This window comes from Peromyscus californicus, unplaced genomic scaffold (genome assembly GCF_007827085.1).
Source record: "Peromyscus californicus insignis strain IS unplaced genomic scaffold, ASM782708v3 Scaffold_11__1_contigs__length_118956290, whole genome shotgun sequence".
In the NCBI taxonomy this organism is placed as follows: Eukaryota; Metazoa; Chordata; class Mammalia; order Rodentia; family Cricetidae; genus Peromyscus; species Peromyscus californicus.
In genome coordinates, this window is record NW_026294402.1 from 50790901 (window position 1) to 50815617 (window position 24717).

Genomic DNA, 24717 nt, shown 5'->3' on the forward strand with positions numbered 1-24717 from the left:
TTGGTTTTTTCGAGACAGGGTTTCTCTGTGTAGCTTTGCGCCTGTCCTGGAACTAACTTCGTAGCCCAGGCTGGCCTCGAACTCACAGAGATCCGCCTGGCTCTGCCTCCCGAGTGCTGGGATTAAAGGCGTGCGCCACCACCCCCGCCCGGCCTTAAACTTACTTTATTAATGAAGCAAATCTGATTGCTTTTCATGTATTACACCTGAATGAGTGAACACTGAATACTCTGGTTTCTGTTGTGTTTGAAAGGTTGCTCTCTAGAACTTCAGATTTTTTTTTTTTTTTATAATAGTTGAAGACTAGAATGAATAACTGGACATTTACAAGGGATGAATGTGACTAAATAGCTATGAAAGACAAGATCATAGAAAAGCTCTAACTACAAGTAGAACTAGAGAATTTCAAATGGTTACCACTCAAAATCAAATGACAACCAGTGAATAAAAGTTACAGTTAGGGGCTAGAGAGTTGGCTCAGCTGTTAAAGCATTTGCTGTGTAAGCATGAAGACCTACATTCAAATTCAGAGTGCCCACATAAACACTGTGGAGGCATGGCAGCCCTCCTGTAATCCCAGGGTTTGGGAGACAAACACAAGGCAAACCGGCTAGTTAGCCTTGCTGAACTGGCAAGACCTGGGTTCAACTCCTGCGTGTGGAGGTTATTTTTAATTATAAACTAACTGACACAATCTAGAATCTCCCAGGAACACAGTTTCAGGAACTGTCCAGATCATGCTAGCCTGTGGGCACATTTTTGTACATTAATTGAAGTAGAAGACTTACCCACTGTAGGGTGGCATTATTCCCTAGGCAGGGAGATCTTGAACTGTGTGGAGTGGAGAATGTGAGCTGAGCATAAGAATGTCTGTGTTTATTTTCTTTCTGCTCTTGACTGTGGATGTGATTGGCTATTTCAAGTTCCTGCAATGACAGACTCTAATGTGAAATTGAGAGCTTAAAATAAACTTTTTCTCCCCTAGGTTGCTTTTGCCAGGGTATTTTAATACAACAGAAAAGAAACCCACATACTGCTCAATAAGTAAGGTGAAGAGTCCTGAGCTAGATCCTGATGTTGACTGTGGGAACACGTATGCAAACACACACTTGAATGCACAGGCCACATACAAAGGTACGGCTCGGACATTGTTAGAAGTTGCAAATATATGAATCTTTTTAAACATGCATTCCAACAATTTTGGCCTAAGATCAAGAGTTAAGGAACTGATTATCCCAAGTCTTCACAAATGTGTTTTCAGCCATGCTTGCCATCAGTCTTCCAAATATCAAAAGAAGAAAAACTTCACAGTCTCTTCAAATTTCATTTTTTCTATTCTCGATGCTCTATTTTTTTGTTTTTGTTTTTTTTTAAGGTAGAAAGGGTCAAAAAAGAAAATAAATATGACATTAAAACTTCAAACATGAAAGAACAGACCTGATATCAAGTAAAGAAACTAAGATAAAACTCAGAAGGTAATTGTGTATGAAAAGAACTACCAAATCTTTAGGGCATTGGGCTTATTTGTTGGAAAGGGAAAACATGTTTGAATGACAGACAGTATAGATCATATTCCTTTCAAATGAATTTACGTTTCTTGTCAAGAAGCTGGAGTAAAGAACCCAGTAATTCTTTTGAACAAACATTAAGGACCAAAGAAGCCTGACAAAGTTAAGTTGTGAGATAAACAGTTTCCTATCCGGGCGGTGGTGATGGTGTACGCCTGTAATCCTAGCACTCAAGATGTAGAGGCAGGCAGATCTCTATGAATTCGAGGCCAGCCTGCTCTACAAAGAGAGTTCCAGGGCAGCCAGGGCTATGCCGGGAAACCCTATCTCAAAAATACCAAAACCAAAACCAAAAACAAAAAAGAAAAAAGAACAACAGTTTCTTCCACAGTTTGGCAGTTGTACGGCCAATATTCAAACTTAAAAAGGAGTCCTTTCCAGCACTTTACAACTTTTGTGGAACAACATGAAAGGAGAACTCTGGTTACCATTTAACTCTGAAGCACTTCGTTCATTCTGGTGACCAAGGTACTTTAGCAGTGAGTGTTACATTTCTTTAAAATTCCCAAGTGATTCAAATCTTCTTATGATGAATGTCCTTTCTTCCTTGCCTCTCATTCCTGTATTCTATAGATACCAATGTTTACTGCAAGAGAAAAAAAAATAAAACATGTAAGCCAAGGGCCAAGTCATTTAAAAGACAGTGAATTTGTTTCTTTGTCTTTGGATATTCTGAATTTACCCTCACTAAGCACAGTTATAAGTCATCTAATTAACATAACAAGTAACTTTCTTATTTAGGTGGAGACATACAACCTTACACACTTGAGAACTCCCCTGCCCTATTACAAACCAAATATCTTAAAGAACCTAAAAAATACGGATGTTAAAGATTTTATAAAACTTTATTTGATTGTCCTGAGACTCATTTTACAACAAACATGTTGGTATTTATTGACTGAGAAATATTTGTTCCAGCTATCTCCAAATGCAAGTATAGCCAGTTAGCAATTTGAAATTCAAGCATAAAATATATTTAAGAACAGGCTGAAGAATCTAATGTAAGAGTTCCAAACTTGCAATATAGTTTTTGCACAACATCAATAAAAGAAAAATGACTGGAAGAGAAACTGAAAGATGAATATTATTACTCTAAAATGATTCCTGGGGCTTGAGAGATGGCTCAGCTATTAAAGGCTAGGTTTACATAGTATAAAATTAAATCCTCCAATACATTTTAAAATTTAAAAAGCACTTTAAAAAAGAGAAGTTTTGGAAAGTACTCTATCAAATGTTATCTAAACTGAACATAGCTGTAGTATCCTTAATTTTTTATAGTGTTTATAACATTAATGTGACACAACATTAAGCACTATGTCGGGATTACAAAAATATGTAAAAAAATATGTAAGTCTTGAAGAACAGTGACAAAATTATTCAGTCTTCTTTCCACTGTAAGTCCTCAGAAAAGAAAAATGAAAAATGTACTTCATGCTATTTTACTTTTAGGGTTGAGTATGAAAAAGTACACAGTGACAGAAAAATAATTCCCCAAGGATAGGTTTTGGTTACTCTTACAGTACCTGCCAATAAGTTTCCCAAATTATTTTTGCTGAATATTTTATTCGTGGACTTGCAGATGACCTATTATAATATAGTCAAGGAACACTCACCTGAAAACATAAAATGGAAAGTGCAAAAAATTTCGAATAATTTAATCTTCTTATTTTAAATGTCTGATTTGTAGATACGATATAGTTAGGATCTTTAATCTTTATGCAGTCTGAAATTGACTCTTAATGGAGAGTTTAGTCCATTTATATTTAATATTGAAATGCTTGGGTTCAAAACTACCATTTAAATGTTTCCTATTTCTTCTGTTTCTGTTCCTTTTTTGTTTTGTTTCTTTCACTGCCTTAATCTTAGTATTTTTCAGTGTCTTAATTTAATGGCATAAAGATTACAACATGCATTCTCAAATTATCACAATTTATTTAAAGTCAAACGAGCAAATTGGAATCTTGAAATATCAGCCATATACCGTAATTCTTCCTTTGTATATTGCAATCACATATTAAACTCTATGTGCATTATAAAACCACAATCTAACAAAGCAACAAAAAGAGAGATCTTTTATATTTCATCTCTTCCATAGACCCAAGTTTTTATCTAATACCGTTGTCTCTCAGTTTAAGAATTCTTAGCATTTTAATAGTGTACATTGTTAATAGTGTACAATGGACTACCTACTTTTTCATTTGTCTGAATTTGAATTTGTTTTATCTTTATTTCCAAAGGAAACATTCATTGAAAACAAATTTTTGAGGTAAGACCTTTTTAAAGCTGGATATGGTAGTGCCACTATTTAAGACACTGAGGTACAAAGACTTCAAGTTCAAGGCTTCAATCTGAGACCAGCCTTGGCAACATAAAGAGACCCTGTGTCAAAATAAAGGGCTGCAAAACACAGCTGAGCAGAGGTCAGACAATATTTTCATTGGACTGGTTCCCCTCCTTCCACCTTTACCAGAGAGTCTGGATGTGGAGGTCACAGAGAACATGCATGAGTCTGTTCTTTGTTCTATTGCACGGGTCCCAGGGATTAAACTCAAGTCTTCAGGGCTGGCAGCAAACACCTTTAACCACTGAGCCATTTCACAGGTCCCCTTTAAGCTTTTTAGCCATACTTACAATAGCTGATTTCTAAGTTATGGTTACTGACATTCATATAGATTTTTCATTTTTCTCTTATATGATAATTTATTTTTGTGTCATCACATGCATGGCAACTTTTAATATACATGGAACAATATGGATAATATGTTATAGTCACCACAGATTTTATCTTTCTGTGAATGATGCTCATTTCTCTTCTAAAATGCAGTAAATAACAGCTGACACCTTCAGCTTCTGGAAACTTAGTTTTATTTTATTAGGGAGGATATTTTTAAGTATTTCCCTTAATCCTGGGATAAATCCTGAAAGCCTTGGACATAGTACTTCTAAAGTAGAACATTCTGAGCTTGAACTGGAAAAATCTGTTGTATTTTAAAAACAAACAAAAAATAATTCTATCTTGGAAGGTCTCAAATTCCATATCTGATCAGAAATATGTGTTTAAGAGCTTCCACTAAAAACATTATTTTCCAGCACTTGGGAGGCAGAGGCAGGTGGATCTCTGTGAGCTTGAGGCCAGCCTGGTCTACAGAGCAAGTTCTAGGATAGCTAGGACTGTTATACAGAAAAACTCTGTTTTGAAAAACAAAGCAAAACCAAAAAACAAAACAAAACAACAATATATTATTTTCCATCATATTCTAGGAGTGCCCTTTAGTACACATGAAGATAAGGGTCAGCCAATGAATTAAAAGGAATATATATGTAGATTTTTGAGGCTCCCCGCTTTCTGGGAATTTACAGCACTAAATTCCAGAGTTTGCACAGAGTTGTACAGGAGTAACCTAAACATGTAGAATTAAAAATCTTTATTATAGCTGGGCGGTGGTGGCGCATGCCTTTAATCCCAGCACTCAGGAGGCAGAGGCAGCCAGTCTGGGCTACAGAGTGAGTTCCAGGAAAGGTGCAAAGCTACACAGAGAAACCCTGTCTCGAAAAACCAAAAAACAAACAAACAAAACAAAACAAACTTTATTATAAAAAAATTATTATGTAATTGTATATATGCAATAATGTCTTTATAGAAAATATACTCTAAAGGAGTGTATTTCTCAACCCAACTAACGTAGCAACCCTTTAATACAGTTAAATATGTGGTGACCCCCAACCATAACATTTTGTTGCTACTTCATAATTGCAATTTTGCTACTATTATAAATTGTAAATATTTTCAGAGATAAGTGTGTCAAGGGGGTCTGACCCAGGGGTTGAGAACCACTGCTCTAAAGTATTCAGAGGTAATGGGCCAAAAGGTAGTAAGTTACTCTTAAATGATTCAGGAAATAAATTATTTTTGTAACTTGTTTGTGAAAATATATTATAAAACAGAAAAAATATAAATAAACTCTAGCAGTTCTAAAATAACTAAAGAATAAGCATTTCTGTGGACAGTTATTTTCACTGCACTGTTTGAAGATTTATAATGCATGTTAGCATATTAGATATCAGTACAAATTTTACTCATTCATTTTTCAACTAACCACATATAAATAAATTACATACTTAGGACCAGCTATGGTTAAAGTCAGTGTTTTAAGTAAAGACAAGAACTTTTCTCTCATAGTCATATTCTAAAGAAGAAGAAAAGGAGGAGGAGGAGGAGGAAGAGGAAGATCACAACAAGTTTCAGATGGTAATAAATGCTCTGAAAAAATGAAATTGGGGGTGTCAAGTATAAATTATAAAATGGAGGTGCATTATTTATTTGTTTAAGGTTTTCATGATATGGCTTCATTATGCAATTCCAGGCTATCTTAGAATTCACTATGCAGACCAAGTTGGCCTTGAACTAACAGCTATGTTTCTGCCTCTGTCTCTGTCTCTGCCTCTGCTTCTCAAGTGCTGGGATTATAAGCATGAGCCAACACAGCCTGCTAGAGATGCAATCTTTGGACAGTGCATTAAAAACAGCCTTCTAATTAATTGATGCCCAAGTTGGAACTGAAGAAAAAGAGCCAAACATAAGTGGAAACCATTTTATAAGAATTTTGTATGGAGGACATACATGTTAACAGGCAGTAATGAATTATGCTTTCAAAAGTATGGGTTGAAAAAACTTTATGGACAGAACACCAAATAAAATAAGCCTATAAATATTAATTCTGTTTGAGACATATTGTAAACCAGGTGGTGGTAGTGTATGCCTTTAATTCCAGCACTCGAGAAGCACAGGTAGGCAGATTTCTGCGTTCAAAGCCAGACTGGTCTACAAAATCAGTTCAGGATAGCCAATATATTTCCTATTCTATCTAACAGGCCAACAGAGTTATGTGGAAGACATTCCAGAAGAGCAGGCAATGATAAAAGGAAGCTTTGGTCCAGGATTGAAAACCAAGAGTAAAAAATCCAGAATCTTGTAACTGCAATTAACATGAAGTTAAAAATCATATGAAAAAGAACTTTTTGTTCATTAAATCCAGGTCAACTTCACCACAAAATAATTGTGATGGCTAGCAGTGATTGTCATGTCAACTCAACAGATCTAGAATCACCCAGGAGACAAATCTGTAAGAAAATTTCTAGATTGGGTTGAGGTGGGAAGACCTACTCAAAACATCCATGTCCTCATTCTAAGGAGTGGGGTCCTGGACTGAAAGCGAACGGAGTACCAGGATTCACCTCTCTTCTTGACAGAAGAGGCAATGTAACCAGATGTTAAATGCTCTGCCTTCATGCCTTCCCTGCCACAATGGATTATACCCTCAAAAATGAGCCAAAGTAAGCCCTGCCTTCCTCAAGCAGCGTTCACTAGGTATTTTGCCAGTACAGTGATAAAAGTAACTAACATGATAATTAAATTTAGAACATGTATATGTGCTAATTTCAGAACTGTATTAATAGGCACACTAAAACACAACAGGGAGGAAGGAATCTAGCCGTGCATGATTAAAAAGAGACAAGGTGCAAGCTGGTAGAGAGATGAGCTAGATATTAGTGCCAGTTCTCTAGCTTAGAGCGAGAGCGAGAGCCAGACAGACAGAGCCAGACAGAAGCTGACTGACTGACTCACTATGCTTTGACTTGATATCGAAGTCCTCAGCTCACCTGAGTAGCTGGGTATACAGGCACATGCCATAATATAACCTTTGGCACTATATTCTCTCTCAAAAGTCCTACAGGTCCAAACATGTTTTATTTTACTATTCAACTTAATAATAGAGAATAATTTCAAGTAAAAATATCACAACTAAAATACAACACATCAATCTACTGGGGATCCAACATCTTACTGGAAACTTTAATCAGATAGGGCAGGCGTTGTCAAAGCCATGGACTATGAGCCAAAGCCAACTTGCCACCTGTTTATTTATAGTCTGCAAGCTGAAAATAGTTTTTATATTTTAAAACAATTGGAAAAAGCAAAAAGAGAATATTTTGAGCATCAAAATTATATGAGATTTGAATTTCATTGTCTATAAATAAGGTTTTCTAAGAACACAGCCAGCTCCTTTGTTTATGTATCATCTATGGTTGCTTTTGAACTATATAAGGAAAGGGGTGAGTAGTTAAGACAGCATAGTAAGTTAACTGCCTATGAAGCCTACCTTTATAATTAATGTTTGCCCATTCCTGACATAATCTAAGTTCAACATCTCTACCCTCTAACATCACAAGAAATGTATTTTCAAATACTAATGGCCTTCATTGGTTCCTTCTGTGGGTTTTTGCTTTAATTTTTCTTTTCTTTCTTTCTTTTTTTTGTTCTTTGGATAGAGTAAGAGAGTGAGGGACAGAGAGAGAGAGAGAACATGAAGTTAGGAGGGTGGGGAGGTAGAGAAAATGTGGGAGGAGTGGGGGGGAACATGATCAAAATATATTGTATGAAAAAACTTTAAATAAATACAACTCTAGATCAAATAGTTTATTTTAGTCCTTACCCCTGTCACTTTATTCCTTTATATTTTTATGAAAATATTAAATATTTTTATATTTATAGAATTTTTATATTTACAGTTATTATCCAATAATATGAAGTCAGTTTTATATTCTCAAGCAAACTTTTTCCTTAATTTATAAAATTTGTTAGGTATAAAACATTTTTTTCTGTCCAGTTCTGATTTAAGGTTGTAATGAGTTCTTTGAGCTAAAATGTAAATAATATTTTCCATAGTAGACACAAGATTATTCATAGCAATAGTGAGGAAAACGTAGTTTCTTGAGAGCTCTGGAATTTTGCAAAGGTGTTAAAACTCATTCTAGAATGGTTTAACTTCTGCTTTAGACCATGAGAGAGTAAACATGTCCGGAACAATCCTCCCACTGCAAACGACCACCACACAGGACAGAATATAGGAAAAGACCATTTAAGACACAGGTGTGGGGGCCGTGAACCAGAGAAAAAGGAAACAGATGGTTCTCAGGCAGGAAGCAATTTCCACTAACTACACAGTGAGGAAGAACCCAACAGAGCCTCGCAATCCTGCTGACTCCGCAGAACAGGTGAGCAGGCCAAGGTGGTTGGAATTCTGTAGCAGAGTTTCACAGAGTTCATGTAATTGGAACCAGGTTCCCTGAGTGTCAGCTACACAAACACCTGTACATAAGAAGGGTAGCGTTTCCTGAAAGGATGAGAATCCGAGGAAATATAAAAAATAAAAAAGCAACTGATTTTCAAAGCTGACACTGGGCAGAAAATCAAATTCTCTCTATTGTGAGGGGGAAAAACTTATTGAATACAAAAGGCAACCAGGAGGACCCCAAGTGGGCCACATCACAGAAACAGGGGGAAAGCAGCCTTAGAAAAAAAAGACCACTCTGCACATGTGTGGAAGTCATCTAAGATTAGAAAGTCTAGAAAGGAACAAAGTCGTCTGCAATTAGCAAACTGTCTTTTAGGGAAAGTTCAACGTTCTTTAAGGAAACAAAATTTAAAACTTTGGAATATAAAATTCACAGCTATTTTTCATTTAATGAAACTACTGGATATTCTAAGAGGCAGTAAAATTGTGATTCAAACCAGAAAAAAAAAAATCAATCTGTAGAGACTGAGAAATACAGAATTAGCAAGCAACAACATATAGAGTAATATTTTACTTATGTTCTTTATATAGTCCAGGATATAAATGAAAACAGGAATACGATGGGTTTAAGTAAAATTGGATTTTCAAAACAGAACTTCTAAAGATAAAATTTTTAAGATTTAATATGAAATTGCATGAAATGGAAAAGTAGTAGTGTGAAGAAAAAAGACATTAGTGAACTTACGAACAGAACAACAGAATTTACCCTAAAGGAAGTTCAGAGAGAAAGAAGGGGAAAAAAATTTTTTAAGGGCAGGATAGAGAGATGGCTTAGGGAGTGGAGGCACTTGCCACTAAGCTTGACGATCCGAGTTTGATGGCCAGGACTTACATGGTAGAGGACTCCACAAAGTTACTTCAGAAAGTGGTCTTTTGACCTCCACAAGTATACCACAGCGTGCGTGTGCGCACGCACACACACACACACACACACACACACACACACACACACACACACACACACACCAAAATTCAAAAGCAAACCGAAAACTGACACAGTGGAAAAAAACATTCTCGTGAAAACCATACCTTCTGAGAAGTGATATGATAACATTTAACTGAACATTCTAAGAAAGAGACATATTGTATTCATAGACCAAGAACTACAATAAGTAAACAGAACAAAGAATAAACCAATGGGATCCCAAATGAACCAAGAGAAGAAATGAAATGGAATCTAAAAGTACAATTATTTTGAAAGAAAGATTAACAGACAACAAACTAGTGAGATGGCAGATTCAATACAAATCATATTAATAATATGTTAAATATAAATTATCTTCCATTTGTTCACTTTTATCAAGATAGGACTAAATGCAAGGCCTTGTACATGTTAGACAAGTGCTCTATCACAGACGTACATTATCTAAGCTAAATATTCAATTTAAAAGGCATATGAATGGGTCATGGTGATACATGAAAGAGGTATAGTTAGTAGAATCTTGAGTTTGAGGCTTGCCTGGGCTACACTGTAAGAGTATTTCTCAAAACAAAACAACAACAAAATCCCCAAATAAATAAATAAGACATATAAAAAGTAAGACCCAAATTTATATTACATCCCACCCCGCAACACACACACACACAAAATAAGTCAACAGGTTAAAATTAGAAAGGCAAAAACCCTTCAATCTTAAATTGGGAGAACTTCATTTAGGTCAAACAACAATTATTGTCAGAGATAGAAGAGCATTTTATAGTTTACAAGTTAATTTATCTTAAAGGTGGAATAATCCTAAGTATGCACAGTGCCCCCTATAAGCAAGGGCAAGGGGCAAGCAACTCACGGGATAACATGGTAGTAACGGGACAGTTCTACACCATGACTGCAGGAATCTAGGTGTAATTTAATGCCAAAGAACTAGATACTCCTTCAAACCAATATTAGTTTCTTGGCTTTGATATTGTTGCATAAGTTGCATAATATGTAACTAATAAAGGGAATAGTGTTAATGGATCTCTATGCATTATGTCTGTAACTTAATTAACTTTGTGAATTCTTTTACAAGCTTTACTTATATTATGTATAAGAATCTTTTTCTAAAAAGGAAAGTCATAGTATCTTTACCTATAATAGGTAAAATGAGTCAAGTTGGATAGGCTACGTATTGTATGAATTCAACTATATAATCTGGAAAGATGTAACTATGAAACAGGAAAAAAAAAAAACCAAAACAGTAGAAGAGAACAGAGAGATGACTAAATAGGACACTGAAGATTTTTCAGGTCGTGAAAGTCCTCTATCTGACATTATAATAAAGTACATATTATAATGTATCATTATAAGTTTGTCTAAGCCCATGGACTCTATGACAATAAGAATGAATCCTAACAGAACTAGGGATTTGGACTCCCTGATCTTTTTACAATCTTTCATTGTTCTTGTAGATCTGCATATAAACCACTATTCAGAATACCAAATCTTGAATCAAAATGCTCTGGTTGTGTATAAAAACAAGCAAAGCTGGCAAGATAATTTATAAAATTTTCAATGCAAATTTATTCATATTCAAGGAAAACAAACTGCATTAATGGCCTTTGGAGGTTCTGTTTGTTTGTTTATGTTTGGGATTTGAAGCTAGATTTTTCATTTAAAAAAAGGCCCAAGAGCAAATGATTATCTATTTCAATAACTCTCAATTGCATACAGCAGAATAATCTCTAAGTATCTATGAAAATAATCTAATTTCACATTGAGAAATAAAAAAAACAAATGTGACATAGATGATGCCCAAATATTGAATTAGTATCTTCAGTATTTCTAGTTATTTGATATTCTTTTTCTCTGCTAAATTCAAATAACAGAGCAACTAGTTATAAAATGAGCTACAAAATATAGGTCAATAGATCCTACAATTCTTGTTTATTGCCTATCTTTTCAATTCTGAAAACAGGACTCAACCCGTTTAATTCTTGCAAACATAACAATAAGATATAAATGATGTCATGAGTAATATGAATGGTTTAACTGTTAATTATATCTGAAAGAGGAAAAACCAATCAAGGTTTTTCTGTAACTTCCATTGCCATATCCTTGCACAGCTCCAAGGACAGACCTGACTCGGGTGGAGAGGGGTTCTCTGATGGAGAAAATGCAGCAGGCTGGATGTTCAGCATGTTTTTACAGTTAAGCAATGGAGGTGGGGTTACTGTATACAGATAAACAAGGAAGCAGGACCATTTATTTATTTATTTGTTTGTTTATTTATTTATTTACTTACTTACTTATTTATTCATTTTTCAAGACAGGGTTTCTATTTGTAGCCCTGGCTGTCCTGGAACTCACTCTGAAGACCAGGCTGGCCCCGAACTCAAAGAGATCTGCCTACCTCTGCCTCTTTCTGTTGGAATTAAAGGCATATGCCAACACCTCCAGGCTGAAGGAGCAGGCTATTATATACAGCTGAACAAGGAGACAGGTTTAAGTAACTTCAGTAGCAGTCTCTGTGGGGAAGCAGTCTTCAGGCTGTAAATAACCGGAGGGAGAAAGCTATGGTGGACATTTTCTATACATACAATCAACAACTGCACATGTTCCAGAGGAAGGCTCTGCCATCCCTCTGAGCCTTGCCTCCAGGGGGAGGGGGCTGAGGCTGGAGTCTGTAACATGGCTGTGCCTATGTTAATAACACACGCTCACTTGGGACATCACTGACTCAGTTTCCTCTGCTCCCCACACTCTAGTATCATGTTAAGCTTTATAATATCCTGTTCAGAAAGTAAGCTATAAATCAGATAAACTGTTTTGCTGCTTTGGTGTTAGATTAAACATAGTAAAACATGCATACAGATAGAAACAAGCATCCCATTATTCCTTCACTGCCACCCTCAGATTTACTGAATATGAATGACATAAAAAAGAACTAAAAGTGTGGGGTGCTGTGGATGTCTTTCTGTACCCTGTGAATATGTGTTGCTCTGATTGGTTGATAAATAAAATGCTGACTGGCCAGTAGCCAAGCAGAAAATATAGGCGGGGCAAGCAGAGAGGAGAATTCTGGGAAGAAGAAGGCTGAATCAGGAGACGCCAGCCTATCGTCTAGGGAGCAGCATGTAATGGCACACAAGTAAAGTTATGGAACACGTGGCAACATATAGATGAACAGAAATGGGCTGAGTTTAAATGTAAGAGCTAATCAGTGGTAGGCCTGAGCTAATGGCCGAGCAGTTTTAATAAATATAAGCCTCTGTGTTTATTTAGATTCGAGCGGCTGCAGGACTGGTGGGTGAGGGAGATTTGTCCTAAGAGCTGGTCAGGACCAGGAAAACTTTCAGCTACAGTGGGGAAATGACTCAGTTGGTAAAGCACTGCTAGTGCAAGGACCTGACTTTGCTCCCTAGAACCCACATAAAAATGTGGAGCATGGTGGCATGTGCTTATAATCCTCGTATTGGGAATGCATAGAAAGGAGTCTCCAGTCCACTAAGAAACCCTGCCTCAAAGGAGGTAGATAGCATTACTGAGGATGAAACCCAAGGTTGTCCTCTGGCTTCCACAAACATGCACAAACATGTACACATGCACATGTACACACACACACACACACACACACACACACACACACACACGTACATATACATATACATGCACATACATTTGAAAATAAGGATTGAAGAGCTCCATATGTTCACTAAGAACTGTAATCACTTTTATAAAGAACCCTGCCACAAAAAGCAAATCACACAGACAGAAATAAATCTATTGTAATGCATAATCAATTTCCAGGTAAAGTACTTTATTTAATGCTAATTAGATTTATCAATGAAATAGAAAAAGGTATTTCAATATTTTTTTATAAAAATAAGTATTTTAAAAGTAAAGCCTTTATAAATTAAAACTATGTCATCTAAATCTAAAGGCTCCCAGAAGTGGTGGCACACATCTTTAATTCCAGCACTTGGGAGGCAGAGGCAGGTGGATCTGTGTGAGTTCAAGGCCAGCCTGGTCTACATAGCAAGTTTTATGCCAGCCAGGGTTACACAGTGAGATCCTATCTCAACACAATAACAAAATAATAATGATAATGATTATTTAATCAATTAAATTACTATAAATGCATACCAAAAGATTTTATTTTATGTTATTTCTGCAACAGGGTTTTACTGTGTAATTCAACTTAGCCTGGAACTACCTATGTTATCTGGGTTGGCCTTGAACTCTTAGGTTTTAACCTCTAAAGTGCCTGTATTACAGGCAAGTACCACCAAAGCTAGCTTTCAAAGAAATGTTTTAATCTGAATGAAGAGCTGTCTGGAGGCCTGGTTGGCATGCAGCTAACTCTAGATCAAGAACTCTTTAATCTAAAAGTCAAATGAAATTCACATATCACAGGAAGAAGTCCAGTCATTTTTTAAAAACTCTAATCCCTCAGGTAATTATCACAACTATTTTATGACTACAAAGTCACAACTGACTAATGAGAAACTTACAGTAGTTCTTTAAACTGTCATCCAGTAAAGGAAGACACAGAATACAGCAGAAACAATAGAATTAAGACTGTCAGGTGTTTGAAGCTTACAGAAATTAGATCCTCAGTTATCTCAAAAATTAAAAATCAACTACCATGAAGAGGCCTTTTCATTTTCTACATTCAAGTACCATACAACAATAGTCTAAAAAATAAAGCAACTTTATACACACTTTCTGGTCAAATAGAAAGCTGAAAATTAAAAGGTAGCACTATTCAAGTCTGCATCAAATGCCATTTGCTTGAATTCCATGGATCTGTGATGGTGGCGAATGAGAGGAGGCAGAGCAGGGCATGTAAAAAGAACATTAGTAGCTTGGCAAGACAATGTTTAAAAGGACTCTCAAGGAAAACAAAGTTCAGGAAGGACCCAACACATTCTTCATCTCTAAGTCAGGTCTTATGCTGTTTTCTGACTTTGTAACCAACTCTATCCTTCACTGCTTCCCTTACTGGATTAGAAGCAGCTGAGATCCACCTGTCATTTCTATAGAATATATGTAGTTTAGCATCTTTAAAGACATCAGCGAAGACTAATAATATTTAGGGATGATCAAGCATTTATAGATAAAGCACCATTATTTCACATAATCAATTCCTTCTAAAGTAAGGACAAACTTGGGACAAAAAAAATGGAAATGAAAAATCACTCATGTATACATATTAGTTTTAAGAAAATTCCCTTTTCAATGAAACACGGTATTACTTACAGAAAGCTAACCAACGTAAAGCAATTTACTATTCCCTACAGCAAGATTAATGGCATGCACACAGGTCATGTTCTAGGCAGCATCCATAACTAGAATAGGAATATAAGCAAAGTATATCAAAGAGGCAATGAAAGAAGGAATTCTCTGTAAAGATTTGCTTTTCACATTTTTTAATTTTTCTGTATACTTTTGAGTTAAGTTCTCCTCAGCTCAAGTACAATTTATATGCATTTCATTATAAAGTACAGTCTTCTTAAATGATTTTGGTAAAGATACAGCAGCTCTGGTAATACACTATTGATAAATACAAGGATATTAAAAGTCAATTATTCTTAATCATACAGAAAAAAAAGAAAATGATCAACTCAGAGACACTAGTCTTTACCCTTGTTATTTATAATCTATCCCCATTACTTCTTTCAATGTAAGAAACATTTATGTTTGTTTAAATCTGTTTAATAGCCATCAAATTCTTTCTCACATAAGGGCTTCATAACAAAGATGTAATTTATCTTATTAAAGCAAGAAAGCATGTTAAACTTGAGACAGTTACTAAGTCACTCAGTCTAGGCCCAGCTATGAGAACCTAAGCCAATTCAGTTTGGTTATGGGTACAAAGACAGTGATAACATTTAACTCAGCAGAGCAGGAGGATGCTCACAAGAGGTTAACATATGCAAAATAACTTAGAAATGTTTAATGTGATATACAAATGCGAAATCTGTTTCCTTATTTTCCATGAGAAGATTCAATGAAATGATCTCTTAAAAAAAGGCTTCTCATCACTAAGAAATCTTTCATGTTTACTTGGAAGCACCTAAAGCAAGTTAATTTTATAAGACTAAGAAAACAATTAACCTCATGTTACAAAAATGAATCAGGAAGCAAAGTAGGAGATGTGTACAGCACACAAGAGAGTGGGAAAATCGGAACTGACAAGACTCAGACTTGCCTCCTGTCTCAACGCTCTTACCATCACCTGTAGCCATGTCTGTCATAGCTGTTATCCATGCTCACTATCAAAAGCTCTTCACAGGATCATGTAGCTTCAAAAATTATGGTTATAACTTGTTATGAGGAAGATCTTATTAAGATGATGTAAATATTATACTGGTCAGATGGTCCAGTTACTAATAGTCAAATTAAGAATGTTCACAAGTCATAAATACTAATGGTCATAGACGCTCAGACTCAAGTAACTGCCCAGTAACTTGGCTCTTGTGATGTTAAATCTTCATCAAATAGGCATGATGTAACCTGTCTAATCTTTCCAAGAAAGGGATCTAACTTTGCTTTTATTAAGAATTAACTATGTGATGGTGGGAAATTTACTTTATTTCCTGTCTTAAAGTTAAGGGATAATATCAAGTATGTCACTTGGCTAGAGACTTGAAGAGGCTAGCCCATGTTAAGACAGCATAACAGTCTGGCACATATCAAGTCCTTGCAAATGTTAGCTCACCTTTCTAGCTCTCTAAACTTTCAGAGAATAGGGGGTGCTTTTCTCTTTTAACTCAAAGCTTTCTTAAATGAACTGTCCTATCTCTCTATCTAGGTCCTGATCCTCACCTTCAGTAATCAGTAGCAAACTTAAATAAACTGAAAAGCACTGTGACACAAGAGAAGGCAAACGTGGTTCATTGTCAACAGATCTCAGTCTGAATCCCATTGTGACTAAGAGTTTTTGACTTTAAGCAATTTGCCAGACCTTACAAAACTCTCATCATAAAATGGAGGCCTTATCTGGCTTTTTATCATCCTGTCTTTCCCATTCACAGGTCTCCTGCAAACACTGTGAAAAGGGCATGTCTTCTTTATCTTTGTCCTTTCCGTGTTACTATGGAAAGACTCAAAGTAGAAGATTCAATGCTAGGATAAAGCGGAAAACTGATAAGAAGTGATTCAAGACTGAAAGAAAAAGGCTACACTGTGGAAAGAAAAAAAACCAACTTATTAACTGGACCAAACTCCTTCCTTCCATCTCTCGTTTAAGCCAACAGACCTCAAATGTTCTTTTCCTATAGGAAGATGAACTGAGGAACATATATAAGTGAAAGATGGCTGAATTACTCTTTAAAACTGAACATTCTTTAATTTACTATAGGCAGAATCCAATGTTTGCGTTTTCTACTTGAGAAACTTTGCCTACTCTTTGGTTTTGTTTTTTTGGAGATAAGGATCATACTCAGTACATACTGTGCAAACACTTTACTGTGGACTTAGTTTTGTCTTGTTTATCCATTTGTTTATTTTTGAAACAGGCTCCTACTATGTAGCTCTGGCTAGCCTGGAAATTGCCTTGTAAAGCAGGCTGGCCTCAAACTTAAAGACATGCTTGTCTCTGCTTCCTGAATGCCAAGATTAAAGGTGAGAGGCACCATACCTGGCTAGACCTGTTTTTTAAGCCAAGAGGTATTTTAGTTGGTTAATAAAACAAACAAAACAATATAGGCTAGGCAAGTAAGAGGTAATCATTTTCTCTATTATAAATAAAAATCATTCTTTACTTTACAAAACTCATTCAAAGAATAGTAAGACTTTGCTAAAGATGACTTAAGTACCCAGAGCTACGTGTAATTAATCGCAGATTTTACAAAAATCTAAGGCTAAACTTCTTAACTTCCAGGGAAAGGGGTGAATGTTAAATTTTTTGAAACTAGGATAAATCAGGGATGGGCAGGACACAGTGGACAACAACTATGAACCACATGTCCTAAGTTGCACAAACAAATCAAGTTTCACATGTAATTTTATTTGAGTCATGAAACCCTAGTCATGTATGCTGTGTATCTCTAAAGCCTTTTAGTAGATTCCAGGTAAGCTTATAGAATTTAAGTTTTAAAATTCTGGAGCCCTTAGCAATTTGGGAACCATGTAATACAAACTGCTAATCAAATAATGAAGAAACTAGCTAAGAAAGGTAAAAAAGAACTAAGAAAAGCCTTGCATTATTCAAGACAGAAATATCCCATGCCCATGTTATTCATCTTCTTATCTACAGGTTCTACAAATACAAAATGGAAAAAAGAAAAAGAAAACTACTTACAGGATTATTTTAAGAATGAAATAAGATAATGGAAATTAAGTATTTAACAGTGTCTAGTTCATACTAAGTGCTCAAGAAATTATATGAACTGAAAAATAGTCCTTACCAAACTTAGGAAACAAAATCTAATAATAAAGACATGTTTTAGGTGAAATAAATGTTGGCACATTTAAACATACTCAGTATCAAGTACTAAGCAATAACATACTATTCAAAGTGTTATCAAAAATATACTGACTAGTAACCTACAACATCTACCCATCTCATCCGAAATATACTTACTATACAGTTGTGAAAATCAATAGTTTAAAATGAATTTTTTTATTACGTCAAGCACTAGCATACGTTAAAGCCTTCAATGCCAGCCGACTCGGCTCATGCCTGTATCTTCAGTTTCATTTCTCATCTCCTACTTCATCATACTTCAACCACAATGAATCATATGTCAGTCCCACATACCTATCCTCAAACTGTTCTCTTTGCCAATATATCACACATCCCTTCAGTTAGTGGGAAACTCTTGTTTTTCAAACTTCAGGTTCAGAATTTCCTCTCCTCTACAAACCCTTGATCATAGCATATTTCTCTATTTGTTAACCTCGCACATCACTGCAACAAATACTCGAGACCCTCAATAAATGGAATGAAAAACAAGGCAAACTAACGCCAAAGCAGCGAAGAATTTACACACATGAAGCCAGTAAGAAAGGAAACTAAGATTTCTAAAAGTTTCATAGGAGAAAAATTCTTGGTCTGAGGAATCTAGTCAGTTAATTTTTCAGATTGTTAAAGACAGGAAATAAATATTTGAGTACAAAAAAATCCCCAAAGTAGATGAATACATCATGAAGATGTATGGCAAAGTCTGGAGGGATGGTGCAGAGCAAAAGTGAACACAAATACAGCTATCCTTATAGAGAGGCTTAGTCAGCGGCAAAAAATAAAAATATAGTAAGCTTAATTGTCAGTTTATTGGGGACTTTAACTACAAATAATTTGCATTCTGAATGCAGTATAAGTGAAGCATATGGATCCTTAATACACTACCCAGAGTATAGGACAACAGACCATGAAAGATAAAGATTAAGGCCATTTACCAAAAAATAAGAAGAAACAAATGCTTTCACAGAAAATATACTGCTTGCAATGAAAACAGATACATACTATTCACCATAACCTAAAGTCAAACAAATAAATCAGCTACTTCAAGTTGAAGCATCTCTAAGTATAGAACTCTCTATATTTATTTTAAACATTGCTTAGTAAGGTGCCCAGTGCAAATCTCCTATACCGAGAATAAAGGTTTTTTTGTTTTGTTTTGTTTTGTTTTGTTTTGCATGTTATTCAACTTTAATGTTGCCAGGATATCCATTAGTTCAAAAATTATTAAGTGATTGTAATATGTTGTATTTTTTGTAGTTGTTAGGAATACAATTTATAATTTCAAATAGCTAATTAAAGACAAGTGAGAAAAAATAAATATTATGATGGTATATTTACAGTAAAGTCTTTTCAATGAAAGACAGAAATCTTCAAATGAAATGATAGATTGCCAATATAAAGCCAAAAGAAAACAACAACAACAACAAAAACCCTTAAAACCCCAGGGGAATGATGATCATAATAAACTGTATAAAATATTTTCAAAATAAGAACTATAAAACATAACTGGTATAACCTGTTAGCATCTGCCTATTCTTACAGGATTTAGGAAGCTTAAATAGTAGTATCATTAGCCTGAGTTATGTCAGGGAACCCTATTTCAAAATAAATAGATATATAAATAAATAGATAGATAGATAGATAGATAGATAGATAGATAAATCAATAAAGGAGGAATTCCTTCAAACATCAACAAAATGAAAACAACTCAAACCTGAAACTCACCTCACTTCCCATCAGTGTTCACAAATGTTTAAAATGAACTTAAGTGAAGGTTGAGGGAAAACTTATTGACTTCCTTAATTGGTTTAATTTGTCTAAACAATAACAATGGAAGAACTTCAGTGCTTCATAATCTAAACTCTGTTTTGTTCTCAGATATAACTGCAGATGAGAATAAAGGTTTTTAAGAAACATATGCTGGGTGTCATAGTTAGGTTTCTAATGCTGCCATAAAAAAATAAAATAAAATAAAAATGACCAAAAGCAGCTTAAGGAGAAAAGGGTTTATTTCAGCTTACAGCTTGTAGTCCATCATCCAGGGAAGTCAGAGTAGGAACTCAAGGCAGGGGCCTAGAGGCAGAAGCTGATACAGAAGCCATGGGGAAATGCTGGAGGAATGCTGCTTACTGGCTTGCTCATCATGGTTTGCTCATCCTGAATTCTTATAGCACCTAAGACCAGCAGCCTGGGGGTGGAGTGGGGGTGATATCACCCACAGTGGGCTGTGCCCTCCCCACATCAATCACTAATTAAGAAAATACCTTACAGGCTTGCCTGTAGTCTGATCTTATTTTCTCAATTGAGAATTGGTCATTTTCTCAATAGACAGTCCCTTTCCCCAAATGACTCTAGATTGTGTCAAGATGACATAAAACTAGCCACCACACTGGGCCAGAGGGATAACTCAGCAGGTAAAGAGTCATGCCAAGCCTGAAAGAATCAGAACCAAGGTTCTCACACGGTGGAAGAAGAACCAGTTCCCACCAAGATGTCCACTGACCTACACATATGTCTGTGACCCCACTCCACCATGAATGTAATAAACTTAAAACACAATTTTAAAGAAACACACATGCTAATAACGACAGGATCACTTTGGATCCTGTAGGATCAGGTGGGTTTTGTCTTCTCGCTTTTGATACTGAAGATGCCAATTCTCTTTCAGCTTTGCAGAAAGTAAAAAAAAAAAAAAAAAAAAAAAAAAAAAAAAAAAAAAAAAAAAAAAAAGATATAAAACTGAATGTAACTTTCAGTATAACAGGATATGTCAGAAAGTATGGGTAATTCTCATTTTGCATTTTAAAACACCCCTACTGATATGAGCCAAAATCAATGAATGAGAGGTTAAAAATCCTTTTGAGCTATTGCATTCAAGCATATTGATAGATATGAATGCTTTCATCCTAGTTCTAGATTATGAAATCTCCTTGTACATAAACATCATTATAAAATAAATTTAGTAAAGGAATGGGGAATAATATTTCAAGCTTTCTAAAGAAATGCCAAGCAGAAAAGAAACTGGCAGTCCACCAATGTGACACTGACATGTTAGGCTCAAGGACACTGTGGATGCTCATTCAGATGCTGCCAGTCATGTCTTCAGTATTCTGTTTTATGAAGCCTCTCCTGACTCAGAGCATATGGAATCATTCACATGAGGTGAAGCCATAAATTATTAGGAATGAGTCACACATTTCTTCTGGTCATCATCTTGAGTATAAACTAGGACTAATGTCAGTAATATACAAATGTGAGGGTGATTTTATTTAAAAAGTACATTTTATGTATCTACACAGCTACCTCTTGTTATTGAGGTAGTAATAACAAACCAAGGCACCTGTGAAATAGGAGGAGAGGATTAGGTTCCTATGAGCTGCTGATCTTATGTGTGTATCTGTTTAAAGATGTCTTAGTCAGCCGGGCGGTGGTGGCGCACGCCTTTAATCCCAGCACTCGGGAGGCAGAGGCCGGCGAATCTCTGTGAGTTCGAGGCCAGCCTGGGCTACCAAGTGAGTTCCAGGAAAGGCGCAAAGCTACACAGAGAAACCCTGTCTCGAAAAACCAAAAAAAAAAAAAAAAAAAAAAAAAAAAAAGATGTCTTAGTCAATCCATGCTGCTGATTCATGAAAACCAAACCCACAGCCAGAGCCTACCACATGATTGAGCAAAGGTTACTCAATACATGTGTTTCCTCCATGAGATGTATCATAGTTTTCTTTAGTAAGTAGTACTGCATAATACTCCAGCACACCCCTTGGGGCCATTTTAAACAGCAAAATCACTATTGTCAAGCACATACACACACACAAATGTGAATACATGACATTAATTAGACTGCAAAAAGAATAACTGTTTACTGTGTAAGAACTAAAACAGAAGGCAGATTGCCATCTTGTTTGACTTCAGCTGGGAATTCGCCATTAAGGATGATTCAAATTTTCTGTCTTTCTAAACATGTATATGAATACCTCCAAAAACACTGGAAGTACAGATTTGAGGATTATTGGTACACTTTAGTAAATAAGTAAATTTGGAAACACAGAGTCTGAGTGAGAATTGACTGTGCATGAATATGCAGGCATGTGTGGCATGTGTGGCATGTGTGAGCATGTGCCATGTCTTCATACTGGCATACTGGATAACTACCTGTATGCCCCAACAATACATCAAACCTAACCTAATTCATCATTTACCCTTATGCCAGGTATGTTTTCTGCCACATTTGTTCCTCAGTAACACCATCATTTACTCACTCAAGCTATATGTGGATCACTCCCTTCTCCATATCCTAGTTGGGTACTAAAGCATGGATTCTTCCTGTAAAAAATCTCCTACAGTTATCTGATGTGCTAAAATTATCACCAAGGACTTCATTGTCATTTGAACCATTACTATAATTCTGGCTTCATGCTTTCTCTAATACTCTAAAATTACAGGCTGTAATATTGTATTTTCTTTCTAAAACCCCAAACCAACCATAGTCCTTACGTCATCATCTTCTTTTTTCTTTTGTTTTTTGCTATGGGATATATGTCCATTCATGATTTGACCCCAAACCACATTTGTATACTCATCACTGACGCTTGTCTTGATAAACTATATTATAAGCACAGGGATCCTATGCACTTTTGGAAACCCTATATACCTGCTGCTATTCCAACCAGGAATATCAAAGGTTCTTGTTGTGGCTCTTTTTTCATTTTCTGCTTGTCCTAAAGCCTATGCTGTTATTATTTCCTTGGTATAGTCTTTCCTGATCAAGTCTCCACCACTTATCAACTTATTCATTCTCTTCCCAGTGCTTTCACAGTATTTTCACAAACTTAGTTACAGAGCTATTAAGTTTAGCTCTGATTAAGAAAGTGGGTAAGTACAAAGTAGCTTTGTGAATTCCTTATACTATCTTCCAGGCCATGCTAAATTTTCTTCATAGAAAGTAAGTTATTTAGTTAGAAATAAACATGATAGCTAACTGAAAATCAGATATAAGTGCAGCATAAACAATATGACATCATAAACAATATGGCTATTACCCCACACAGGATGCTCTTAGTAAGTAGTTTTTCATCTTAGTGAAAAGGTTCAAGGCGGCCAGCAAGTCCAAGGTTCTTTGTCTTCGCTCATGTGTGTTAATTTGCTACTTCAAAATAGTCTACCGCAGATTCAGGCATTGACTCTATACTCATGGAGGACAAAGAATGGGATTGCTCACAGGATTCTTCTTTTAACAGGAAAAACAAAAGTATTTTCCAGTCTGCTCAGCCAATTTGGCCTGTCACTGTCCACATGTGTAGGGGAAGTCAACATCAAGGGGAAGTCTTGATAGCTAACTTCCTCCAAGGTGGAGACCATTTCCATTCTTTAGTGACTGATGCAGTACCTCCACAGAGGCGTGTGGTCTATGGACTGAGTAACTCTAATGAAGGAAAGTGCAGCAGGTACAGAGAGTCTTCTTCCTGACTTTTAAATGTGACTTAAAAATTGCTAGTGCTCTATAAATAGGGAATTATTACTATTCTAGTAGTTTGTCATCTATCACCATGAAATAATACAATTATTGGTGTCTCTGTAGAGTACCAAACAGAATATTAAAAAGGAATCAGGAGGTTTGAAATTTTGTCTATACAAAACAATCTTGCTGACTCTCAGTTTATGTAAAAGACAATGCTTATTTCTCAAGGTGTTTCTAAGGATAAAAGAAATACAAACAATAGAAATACATATAGGAATGTATAAAATGCTATAACATGTGAATTATAAACACAATGGCTGTTAAGTCTTGAAGGGAAACCCACAGCTCTTTATATCGCCTGTATAAAGCATCTAGCACACCAGCAACATGAATTAGTGATTAAAGACTAGCAATGTCTAGTATGAATGCTAGATACTACCAGATCATGGCTAGATGTGTTCTGAGCCTTGGACTCCATTCTTTTTTTTTTTTTTTTTTTTTGGTTTTTCGAGACAGGGTTTCTCTGTGTAGCTTTGCGCCTTTCCTGGGAACTCACAGAGATCCGCCTGGCTCTGCCTCCCGAGTGCTGGGATTAAAGGCGTGCGCCACCACCGCCCGGGACTCCATTCTTTCATGTTATAGGTAACTACATCAGCTTTACCTTATACCCACACTTCATTAAGGGAAAAAATGCTTCACAAAATAAGGTCAGTGTCTTGTTGCAGTTAAATATAAAAGCACAGCACAATTTTAGAGTTGAGTATGAAAAACAAATAGGTTAATAGAGAACTATTAAGTTCCAATTCATCAGTTAATAATAAGGAATGAATAGTAATAAAGTAGACCAAAGTTCTAAAGCACTCATAGGTTTCATGAAGTGAAAAGGAAAACAGCAAAACCACTCAAGTACAAGTTCTCCTATGCCCTGAACACACTTGACCAGCGTATAAAGAGCAACTCTCAGCGTGGCCTCGTGGCTCATTCGCACAGGTCACAGTGGCCGTTGGAACTATTCTCATAAACAACAATCTCAATGGTCTATTCTCCAAGTTTTAACTAAGCTATACATCTCTTCAACTAAAAGAATGTTATACTAAAATAAGCATAGTGCTTATAACATAAACAAGAGCTAATGCTAAAGAAAAAAAAAGCTCGAAACCAATAAATTCTCT

General features: G+C 35.8%; 1 protein-coding gene across 4 annotated transcripts in view; it reads right to left on the reverse strand.

The window, feature by feature from the left end:
* The window catches only part of Peak1 (pseudopodium enriched atypical kinase 1), a 231033-nt gene that overhangs the window by 117876 nt on the left and 88440 nt on the right, over nucleotides 1-24717 (reverse strand). For all 4 annotated transcript variants that reach the window (XR_008222927.1, XM_052761162.1, XM_052761172.1 and 1 more), the window contains one exon: nucleotides 1997-2154. The gene's annotated coding sequence lies outside the window, so the exon portion shown is untranslated. The remainder of the gene's footprint in view (nucleotides 1-1996; nucleotides 2155-24717) is intronic.